At 32.7% G+C, this 12,724-nt stretch overlaps 1 pseudogene; it reads right to left on the reverse strand.

The window, feature by feature from the left end:
• Nucleotides 1-7,857: 7,857 nt before the first annotated feature.
• On the reverse strand, nucleotides 7,858-9,490 carry LOC149801579 (BTB/POZ domain-containing protein 2 pseudogene; annotated as a pseudogene).
• Between the last annotated feature and the right edge of the window lie 3,234 nt (nucleotides 9,491-12,724).

Below are 12,724 nucleotides of genomic sequence, written 5' to 3' on the forward strand. Positions count from 1 at the left end.
TGACCTTGGTCCGACCTTGACATGTATTTAAAACAGAAGCATTTTTCTGAATGATTCTTATTTTGTTGTCCAACATGCTTAAAATTTGCCCTGCATGATTATGCCAAGAATAAATGCTAACATTGTCAGCTTCTTCTTTATCTTATAAGCAGATATTGCGGTATATTTACTTTTATTTTTTCATGAACCTGAATCATTTGATGACCTTTGACTCAAATTCATATGATATAAACATCCATGTATAGATAAGTTGGCTAATAGTTGTGTTCATAACATAAAATAGGTTTATTGCATGTGTGTTGCTGAAGTAATCAGTGTGCAGGCTAAAATCTGTAAAAGTAACAATATAAAGTTTGTACTCACCACTGAAACAAAACAACCATATGATGTATAAACAAGATTGTTACATTCTATAATTCATGAAAATAGCTCCTTTCTTTAAATGATAGGAATTAAGTGCAAAATCCAAGGGGAAAAAATAGGCAAGCAGATTGTAAACCTTAACGTATTTTTTTATTCATATCTGGAATATAGTTTACTCACTTGACAAAAAATGATGAAGTTTATATTTTGATACAGCAATGTAGTCTGTGCTGGCATAAACCATTTAAAAACAAAACCTTGTTATTTTGATGAATCTTACTATTACCTCAGGGTTGTTATTGTCTCAGTTTTTTTCTAGCAGGTGATTGAGTTAATCAAAGACTATTCTCGTTTGAGGCCGTATTTTATAAAATAACATTTCCATGTACAATATATTATAAAGTAATCGACACTGAAGTCACTAAGCTTTCATTCAGTATATAGAATGTTATTCCACTGAACTATCTGGTGATCACATGTCCAAGGTGTCCTTCTTTACAAAACTATACAATTTCCTGCAGATCGTACATGGACAGAAAGTTGATTCCATTGAACAAAAGAATACTATGAATGTTCTATTTTTATTAATCCATTTATTTATTAGATGGAGGCTTCCATAAGCTGTTCACATTGATTGATAAAGTGGTGAACTGTGTTTAACATTTAGAAACTTTGAGCAAATATACATTTTGCAAATTCACTGAATAGAACACTCAATTAGTCATTCAGTATATTAAATTATCTGTTTTCTTTCAATACCATACAAGTAATGCTATTTAGATATCAGCTTACCCAGACTCTCAGATGAACAAACAAGATTTGTTTACATCTTTAGGCTCCTACATACGGGTGTTTAAAACCAGTCTAACTTGTATTTTATCAAATGTTAAGTTAATCCTCTAATCATATTCAAGGCATGCACAGGATTTTTTTTTTAATCAAACACAAAATAAAGAAACTTTATTTAATCCAATGTCTGGAAGATGTTTATAGCAAACCTAACAAATTAAACTCTAAGAAAAGATTAATTGCGAGAATTTGGGGTTTTGATTTCATATATGACATCTTGTATTTGCAGTAGAATGAAACTTGATTATCAGGGAGACTTCTTGATTCACACTGTAAAAGAGACAAAAAAACGAAATTACACTGAAACTAATCAAGAATTTGCTTAATTTGAGTCTATTTTGCAATGATCTCTCTTGGCTTGGCAAATGCTATTTATCTCTTAATATATTGTCAGATAAGATGGCTAAAGTATTATTTCAAAGCATCAAAGAGTTTCCTTAAGTGTCAACCAATATATCCATTAATCTATGTTATTCTGTCAGCCTATTAAGGATCTATGACTGGTCCAGTGAAAGACAGTGTGTTACAAAGATAAAATCGGAGTAAATTGCAAAGATAAAACCAGTGTATTATCATTACACACCAATAAATCATAAACAGTATCTTAAACTTTGTAATGGTTACTGCCTAGTTACATTTGGACACGCAGACTAGTTACATTTGGACATACAGAGTGTATTACAAACATAAAACCAGTGTATTATCATTTCACACCAATCGTTCGTAAACAGTATCATAAACTTTGATTGTAATGGTTACTGACTACTTACATTTGGACATACAGAGTGTATTACAAAGATAAAACCAGCGTATTATCATTTCACACCAATCAATTGTAAACAGTATCTTAAACTTTGATTGTAATGGTTACTGACTAGTTACATTTGGACATACAGAGTGTATTACAAAGATAAAACCAGTGTATTATCATTTCACACCAATCTTTCGTAAACAGTATCATAAACTTTGAATGTAATGGTTACTGCCTAGTTACATTTGGACATACAGAGTGCAGTACAAATATAAAACCAGTGTATATCATTTCACACCAATCAATTGTAAACAGCATCTTTAACATTGATTGTAATGGTTACTGCCTAGTTACATTTGGACATGCAGGGTAACAAATGATAGAGTAAGATTTCCCAGGCTGATTCTAGTTGAAATGGGTCCTGACATTGTTGTAAATGATGCTACCAAAATGCTTCTTGTTTCCTCATCATTTGTTTCCCCAAGAATAAGCTACAGCTAAGCACAAAGTTCAACATAGTTAAGAAATGGACAGAAGAAAAGGCGTTAAATTTTTTCAGATGTAAAACTGCTTTTCTGATGATAACATTGTATTCATGATGACCCAGAGCTCTATCCAGAAGGTTGTTTTTTTTCCTGTTGTGGAGGAGATAAAATTTTCAGGTGTATTTTCAGTCATTAACTAACGTTTATTCCACGTTTTAGATTCGAACCCCATATGTGATGTAGTGTTTAGGCCCAAATATCACTCTTTACATGTTCAGAAATCAAATTCCATTCCACCTTTTGGCACACCAGTAAATCCTCATTTAGAAACTGCAAAAATTAATGACGAAAATGTTGCTAAATTTTTGTATTTCCAAATCATTACCATGGTTATCAAAGCTTCCTAAATTATTAATACCTGACCTTTGCAAATTCAGGATCTTTAGCAAGGTCTTCATAGTTTTTTTACCATCCCTATATACAGATAGTTTGAAAGCTGGAGACAAAGCAGAAGTTGCCATTGTAACACCCCATGGCACCATCTCCTGCCAGTTTTTGGATAAAGCCTTAATTTTTAGTGCAGAAATTACAGCAATTCTTGGTGCTTTGAGTACATTGAAACCACTCAGAAACAAATTACTTCTTTTCAGATTCCATATCCACTATTAAAACTGCAGAATCTTGTATCTGATAACCCAATAAGATCGCAGATATTACAAAAACTGAATCTCCATAGTATCAGCAAAATGTATTCTATATTATTGGCTTCCTAGTCAAATTGGTATAAAGAGTAAATGAAAGGGCAGATAAAGCTGCCCTGCCCTCACCTATTTCTGAATGGAAGATTCCAAGCACTAATTTGAAATATTCTATGAATCAGCATGATCACCTTAAGAAACTCCAGATCAAACCCACTATTGGAGATGGGCATACCTTGTATAGAACTAATCAGGGATGAGGTGGTATTATGTTAGCATTCCTTGTATAGAACAAATCAGGGATGAGGTGGTATTATGTTGGCATACCTTGTATAGAACAAATCAGGGATGAGGTGGTATTATGTTAGCATCCCTTGTATAGAACAAATCAGGGATGATTTGTAATATGTTGGCATCGCTTGCATTGAACAAAATGAGGTACGAGGTGGTGTTATGTTGGCATCCCTTGTATAGAACAAATCAGGGATGAGGTGGTATTATGTTGGCATACCTTGTATAGAACAAATCAGGGATGAGGTGGTATTATGTTAGCATCCCTTGTACAGAACAAATCAGGGATGATTTGTAATATGTTGGCATCGCTTGCATTGAACAAAATGAGGGACGAGGTGGTGTTATGTTGGCATCCCTTGTATAGAACAAAATGAGGGACAAGGTGGTGTTATGTTTGCATCCCTTGTATAAAACAAATGAGGGACAAGGTAGTGTTATGTTGGCATCCCTTGTATAGAACAAAATGAGTAATGAGGTTGTGTTATGTTGGCATGCCTTGTATAAAACAAATGAGGGATGAGGTGGTATTACGTTGGCATCCCTTTTATAAAATAAATGAGGGATGAGGTGGTATTGTGTTGGCATCCCTTTTATAAAACAAATGAGGGACGAGGTGGTGTTATGTTGGCATCCCTTATATAGAACAAAATGAGGGACAAGGTGGTGTTATGTTTGCATCCCTTGTATAAAGCAAATGAGGGATGAGGTAGTGCTATATTGGCATCCCTTATATAAAACAAATGAGGAATGAAGTGGTATTATGTTGGCATCCCTTGTATAAAACAAATGAGGGATGAGGTGGTATTACGTTGGCATCCCTTGTATAAAACAAATGAGGGATGAGGTGGTATTACGTTGGCATCCCTTGTATAAAACAATTGAGGGATGAGGTGGTATTACGTTGGCATCCCTTGTATAAAACAAATGAGGGATGTTATGTATTATGTTGATAATGTACAGGACACAGACCTGACGTGCATACCTCCTGAAAGGTGAATCTTGATGAGTGTGTAACCTGGAGCACATCCTTGTTAAGTGTTGATTTCCACACTATCAAATAAATATTTTAATGTGAATTTCTTGAAGTGTTGATTTCCACACTATCAAATAGATATTTTAATGTGAATTTCTTGAAGTGTTGATTTCCACACTATCAAATAAATATTTTAATGTGAATTTCTTGAAGTGTTGATTTCCACACTATCAAATAAATATTTTATTGTGAATTTCTTGAAGAAACAATTTCTTTAAATTTTTCTGCAGTTCAAATTTTGCTTTTGTCAAACTTTACCATTGGTTGGCATTACATAGCCACTTTTATGGTGAAGTGCCAGAAAACACTACATACAGACAGACATACATACATACAGACACACACACACACATAGATACATACATACATACATACATACATTTTCTTAAATTCCTTAGATATCTTTGATGAAACCAATGTTATTAACCTGAACAGTTCTCTAATGATTTGACCATACATTAGGTTCAGCTAGTGTATTAATTATTATTTTTAATTAAACAGATTGACTAGTATGCAAATATTATTTAACAGTCCAATTAGTATGCAAATTACAACTATTAATTCAATAATTCAGCACGTGTGGTAGCTTACCACCTATGCTAGTGTAGTTGACATATGGGAAACGATGGAATTAGAATTTATCAGTGTAATATTTTCTTTCTAAAACAGGTGATACTGTGTCAATTTTAGAAGAGTGCTAGGTCTAAAAATGTCAGCTACTCAGCTGTTTTATTTAACTAGCTTTATCAAGTTAAGTCTTTTATACTATACTTATGATTAGAGTCCAGCTGCAAACTGCACAGACCCAGATCTTCTGTTGCACACTGGATTAGCAGATCAGATCTTGGTCTGTGCAGTTTGTTATGGCAAATCAGCAGAACAAAGAACATAGACCATGATCTTCTTACACATTATGAGACGAAAGATCAGGTCTGTTTTATTTGCAGTTAAACTCAACTTGTGAACATATACAGTAATTGTCCTAAAATTCTGTGAATGGCTGTCCCACGTTATTATGCGGTAGTTGGGTCCATAATTGCCGACCACATTATGTGCTGAACAGCGATATAGCGAAAATGATTAAATGTGTTGAGTGTAGTTGTGTATTGGGCAGGTTAAACAAAATACAAGTCAAATGTATAGTAATATTGTTAGTTTATTAAAAACAATGATATAAACATCTCATTTTGATAAATATACTTGCCATTTATAATTTCTCTCTACAGAAGTATTCAAGGTTGAAGTGATTAAAAATGTTGTAATCACTTGCAAAAAAATGTGATTAAATTTACGTTGCTCTTGAGATTTTCATTCTTTTTAATTAGGAACTCACAATCATATATTTACCACTTCTACACCATTCTTGCAATTAAATATCTGTCTTTAACATGTGTGCTGTGTGTCAAGTCATTTTTTATCAATGAAATATATTGTTTTCAGTTTAAAATATTTGTTTCATATGTCATATTATGTGCAGCATGCTTTCCGAAATTCCAGAATACAGAATAACAGAAAAAATGACAAACTTACATAAATGTATGTAATCCATTGAAATTAATTCTGAAACAAACGAATGTTCACAAAAAGTACTAATCTGAATTGAATAAACACTATTCACTCACATGATGTGCACTTCCTACTACAAGTATTTCATGATTTTAAGTTGTTTGACATGGAACATTCTTGTTTTTTGTTTTTTTTTTGGTTTTATTGTTTTTGTTGTTTGGAAAGTCGTATTTCTGAACTGCATAATTTTCAAGGGCTTATTGCCCTGACTTTCTAGCCACATCAGTCCTTTCTTGAATACAAATATAGCTTCAGAAACAGCATGTTTTTTTTTTCTGGGAGGTCCTCCTAGTCACTGTCATTTGTAGATTCAACTTAGTGTTGCTTGGGATCTAACTTTTTTCTTCTTGCACCAAGGAAGAATTGGATGATGTCAGCACTCTTCTTGCACCAAGGAAGCACTGGATGATGTCAGCACTCTTCTTGCACCAAGGAAGAACTGGATGATGTCAGCACTCTTCTTGTACCAAGGAAGAACTGGATGATGTCAGCACTTGTAAATACTAATAAAACTAAACTCACTTTTAAATATGATTTCACTGGAAAGTGACAATTAATTGTTTGAATAGTTCTTATTTGTACTGTAGCTACATTATACTATGTCTTCTGGTCTGCACTACAACAGATTACAAATAGTGGCTGCAAGTTCAAGAGAATCGCCGCTAATCCTTTCTGTGATCTGTTGCCGTCTAGGTCTCAATGTACGTTGGTCAACAATAAGCTGGTCTTCTGTATAATCGGTGAACTGTTTTTACTGAGATCAAGTCACTGATCTGCTTGGGTGGTTTTAGTGCTAAAGTCAGATTCTACAGTAATGCGTACTTTAACCAAACACAATAGTTTATGTGGACTAATGATAATTATGACTTTTTAGAGATGTCTAATTTGGGAGCTTAATAGACTGTTAGGAATACAAAATCTTACCTTGCCTGATTACAACTGTGGCACATTCTGGTTATATCCAAATCAAGTAGAGTTTTATGTGAGGGTTTCAGCAGATATAGAAATTATTGACAATTTTTTTTAATTATATTTTTTTTAAATTTGGATTGAGGGGTCCATAGTGCTACAGCATTATATCTGGAATCACATTATAGCAAAGCATGTTATAATGGGATAGAGTGGTATGAGTAGTTCTTGTATGTTAAATAGTTCTTGAAAGTGTTTCAGTTTCATGCAGAAATGCTTCTGGCAGAATCTGATCAAAAACATTTAAAAAGGTTGTTCACAATGGCGACCATAAGGGATGGCGTTATCAGATTGATTTCATGAGACTTTTAAATTACAAAATAACTTCTTTAAATTCAACATTACAGGGATAAATAATGACATTTGATTTTTCAGCAAGCTGCTTAGTCTGGTGTTTATTCATACTACTTGTCTACTAATATGAAACGTTTTGCTGTGAAAATATTTTGGTTCAAATTTAGCATGAAATATACTGTGGTCATGAATATATATTTCCTGCAAAGAAGTGATGTACATTCATCATTATGTCATATGGATGTTTGGTGCCAATGATAATGCCATCCATAACATCAATGATAACATCACCCATAACCACAGTGTTAACATAAATGTGTGAAAAATACCAACATCTCACTATGCTTCTCAGAAAAGACACCATCAACAAAAGCAACAGTAATATGAATTTAGCACATATGAACATGAGTTTAAAGAATAGATTTGGATTCATTTATATGCTTTGTGTGGAAAAACAATTGAAATTGGATCCATCATTCATGGTTTTTATTTTCCAAAAAGTGTAAATTATAGTAGTACATTGTATTTATCTTGAATGAATTAAATACTGTGAAATGTTAATGCAGATTCCCCTCAATATCACTGGCATTAAAAACAAAAAATCATTTCTACTGGAACCAGAATATAAACGTGTACAGATGTCACGTTAACTTTTTTTAAAAAACGTTTTGAAATTTGTGGAAAATCACAGAAGTATGCTGAGAAAATTTGGCTATATATTACCTATATTTTAGTCCAGGTTGTGGCAATATTTCCCATACATTGTCCCAGACAATATAACATGTTTTGTTACTCCCACCAGGTCTAAGCTGATAGCTGTGCTTTCATGCTTGATTGACTTGTTGGAAAGATCAGAGACTTTACAGTGTGTTAAATTTTATATCGAAGAAATTGTAAATGCTGCAAACTGTTGGTCATGAAGTCATAAAGATGTCTTTTTCTTAAATTTTGTATTCTTGGAGGACAAGGTCTCATATCATACACTGCAATATAATTAATTAACAAAGTATTGTATCTTTGAAGATGCATTTTTATAACTATTTATAACCTGGGGAATTTCTTAATTTTAATATTTTAATATTTTCCTGTGGATTCTTTTGATTGTCTTCTTTGAATGGTGTTTAGAATTTCCACAAACACATGATCATTGAGTACTTCACTCTGCAAAATCTTTGTGGAAAACTCTTCTTCATCTATCTCATCAAATTTTAATGAATGCAAGACTTTCCCCAGCACTCTGCACACATTTTGTGGAGTGACTTTACATTGTTGTCTGGAGCACTCTGCAGTTGCCCATTTGCATAGAGCAACAAAACGATCACATTCTGAAATTTCCTGTGTGTCACGCTCTATTATCACACACAAAGTCTCGTGGTCAACATTGGCAAGACCTGGAGCATTGAAGGAGATTGAGGCATTGTTAATAATGGCATCAAGAACTGTCGCTGCCAAATGGGGTTCATCAAACATCCTTGCTTGTGTTAGGAGTTGGAAAACATTATCTTTGGTCATGCCCTTGTGAAAAAAATCCCGACAAATCTTGTCAAGCATTGGCAGAGCATACTTTTTGGCAGCATAAAGAAGGGGCAAGGTCATGTCTGCCTCCAGAACCACTTCATCTGAATAGAGATACTTTAAGACAGCCATAAAAACTTTGGGTTCCATGTCTGTGATTGCAATGACATCATTTTTGTTTGCCATTGGACCATTGAACATGGCATCGAAGACTGCCGAACCAATTGATAGGATAAACTTGTGTGCGGGGATAGTTTGAGTGTTGGGTTCTATCCCTACAACAAAACGAACATCGCTCAAAGTCTCTTTGTTAAAGAGGAAGGAGAATCTTCGAAGTACCCCTGATATTTTGGCCTGCCAATTAAATGGAAGCATATGCTCAGATTCCTCAATTGCTGGGTTAAAAAATTCTAGTGGCAAATCAAATGATTCCCTTTTTCTTTGATTATTGCTCAAAAATAATTTGGAACTATAATTTCCATCAGTTTCAGAAGCCATTCCTTGTTCTTGATCCTTGTCAGGTTTAATTCTTTATTTCCTTTTGGATGATCTAGACAGCAATATAAATGCTGACCTAAGCTGATGATGTTTCTAATAATGGATGATCACCTTGTGTGGATTTCACCATGGCCTAATGGTCTCCATTATTGTAGCTTCCATGCAGAGTACACAAAATTTAATATGAATGAGATGATCTGAAATATGAAAAATTATAATTTTAAATAAGTATATAAGTTTCCAACAAAATTTCTGCACCTGTATCTGAAAAGACACAAGCAACAACACAAAATATTTCCACTTCATATGAGACATTTCTTACATCTACCCAGAAAACAGATTTTGTTTTCGTTATATATTTGAAAGAATAAAATGTTTTGTATGAATATTTCCCATTAAGTTGATACAAATGAAGGTTAACCTTGTAGACAAAGGAGCGTAGAGAGAGAAGAAATTAAATATAAAAAGGACATATTTAGTTCCTACATAGTAAAAGAGAATGTAATCCCAGAGTAGTAAGGCTGACAGTGTAAAGTTAATGGATGCAAAGTGAATGAAAATTTTATGCCAGAGCTGTAACACAAAGAAGCCACTTCAAAGAGTGGAAAAGAGAGGCACACAATATGTATGACTTAAAAGAAATATGTTTAACAAGCAGCTATAATATTTAAGACACCTGTGTATTATTTTGTGATGTAAGAAATAGACCTCACATTTGTATGCTTGAGTGATATTGCTATAACTTACAGGTGTTATGAATGTCATGTAAAGACTATAGTACATCAAAAATATGAGACAGGAAATTATGAACCCATTAAACTTCAAATAGAAACAATGACATCCAATAGTCAGGAGAAATACATGATGGTAAGGCTAAATAAAAAAGTATGGTTCTGGTTACCAGAATGATCCATTTTTTCCATGCTGGGGGGTGGGAGGTGGCAAGAAATAAATTCAGGAAAAAATTAACAAAATAATGTAACTACAATCAAAGTAAAATTTAGGATATGATTGACGATTTTTTTTCTTCTACTTTATGATTCATTTAAATCCATATGGACCCACACAAAAAAAATAAAAATTTGTATTCACCAATTTACCCTGTTGTATTTTTCAATGTAACCGGAACCACACATTTTTTGGGCCTAACCAAGCAAACAAACTAAAATCAAAAGTATATGGATTGTCATTGTTAACAAATAAAGAATTCTGATTTTAAAGAGAAACAAAGTAACATGTTATACCATGTCCTGCAACTCACTTTGACACTACCATTGGCCCAAATATTGCACAAATATTTAAAGAGATAAAACTCTACCCACTGAAAGTTATTATTTTACACACAGTCTTTCATCATTTCTGATAACTTCACTTTAAGCTTTGACAGTGATGACTGACAACAGATGCAGAACACAGTAGTGTCATGAAATTCTGGCAACAGTAGAATTTATAATATTGGCAGTAAAATTTCACTGCAACAGAATTAGTAAGTCGGTATACAATTGCAAAATTACTTTCAAATGTGAAAACTATAATTGTCTGAATGCTCCATAACATTTATCTGATTTTGCAGTTCTAAGAGCACCTATAAACAACATAGATCTGAAAGTTTAATATAGTCTGTAAAAACCTTAACATAGTTTGTAATAACTTTAGCATAATCTGTAATAAATTTAACATATTTGTAATAACTTTAACATAGTTTATAATAACCTTAGCATAGTATATAATAAATTTAACATTTGTAATAACTTTAACACAGTCTGTAATAAATTTAACATATTTGTAATAACTTTAGCATAGTCTGTAATAACTTTAGCATAGTCTATAATAAATTTAACATTTGTAATAACTTTAACATAGTTTGTAATAACTTTAGCATAGTCTGTAATAACTTTGGCATAGTCTGAAATAAATTTAACTTATTTGTAATAACTTTAACATAGTTTGTAATAACTTTAGCATAGTCTGTAATAACATTAACATAGTCTGTAATAAATTTAACAGATTTGTGATAACTTTAGCATAGTTCATCATAACTTTAGCATAGTCTGTAATAAATGTAACATATTTGTCATAGCTTTGACATAGTTTTTAATAACTTAAACATTCCATCAAATAAGGAGATAGATACATTGAAAAATATAAATACTTTTTTGATAATGGACCTAAAAAAATTAAAACTGCACGTTAGCATCTTTTGAGAGATTATACTGTTGGTGAGTTGAAACTTAAAATGTTATCACAACTATGGAACAGGAACTGTTTTATACAGGAGAAAATTGCAATCTGATAAAAATAACTTGATAAGAAGTGATGAAAAAATAGTGACATTTCTGTCTTGATACCATGAAATGAAAATGAAAGACTACATGAAATTCACATATGTTTCATGTGACCTGTATTTTGGATGCACCAATTCAAAACATAACAGTCTGTATCCACTGTTCACTGACACCGTTAAATCATTTTGAACAAAATTAATTTAGGCATAAAAGTTATTAATCTGATGGAAATACAAATACCAAGATAACATTTAGTAATATATTTCAAATTAAAAACTAGAATATACCATTAATGTTGATAGCATTTTTTTTACTGAGTGATGTTAAAAACATTGTTGGCTAAAAAAAACTTGAACAGTAATCAAATAGCTTACAATGAGGACCAAACATTAAAATACGGATGTGGCAAATAATGATCCCAGCAACTGACACGCAAGCTGTAAAACTTTGCAATAAGATGGGTAACAGAAGAAGCGAACATATGTAAGAGCTATATATAAAGGAAAACAAAAATAGTGAAAGGCTTGCAAGGTGGACATGATTAAAAGCACAGATCACGGAGGAAAGGAACATTCGTTTATATTGATACTAATAGTTTTAGTAAAAGGCTTAATTAAAGTTTTGAGGTAGGTTATTAAGTTTTTATCATTTATGTTGTTTTACTAAATATTTGCAAACTACAGCTGTACAATCAGCATATGATCAGCCAAGATAGATAATTTGTACTGCTGTATTTTAAAAACATCCCTATTACATTACCAGCGATATCAGGCAAAGCAGTCAAGATAGATAATTTGTACTGCTGTATTTTAAAAACCTCCGTATTACATTACCAGCGATATCAGGCAATGTGGCCAAGAAAGATAATTTGTTCAGCTGTATTTTGTAAACCACCCTATTGCATATCAGAGATATCGAATGCAGGCAAGAAAGATAACAATTTGTACAGCTGTATTTTAAAAACCTTCCTATTATACTACAAGTGAAATCAGGCGATGCAGCAGCTGCTTTTTGGCTGGCTCAAACATAGTTGGCAATATATTTTATGCCATCTTTGGCTTTATCAATGTCTCTGTGATACCTTCTCCACCACCGCTACAGCACATGGTCTTCCTCCGTCTCCT

This window comes from Sinohyriopsis cumingii, chromosome 4 (assembly GCF_028554795.1).
Source record: "Sinohyriopsis cumingii isolate HCF-2022 chromosome 4, ASM2855479v2, whole genome shotgun sequence".
Classification (NCBI taxonomy): Eukaryota; Metazoa; Mollusca; class Bivalvia; order Unionida; family Unionidae; genus Sinohyriopsis; species Sinohyriopsis cumingii.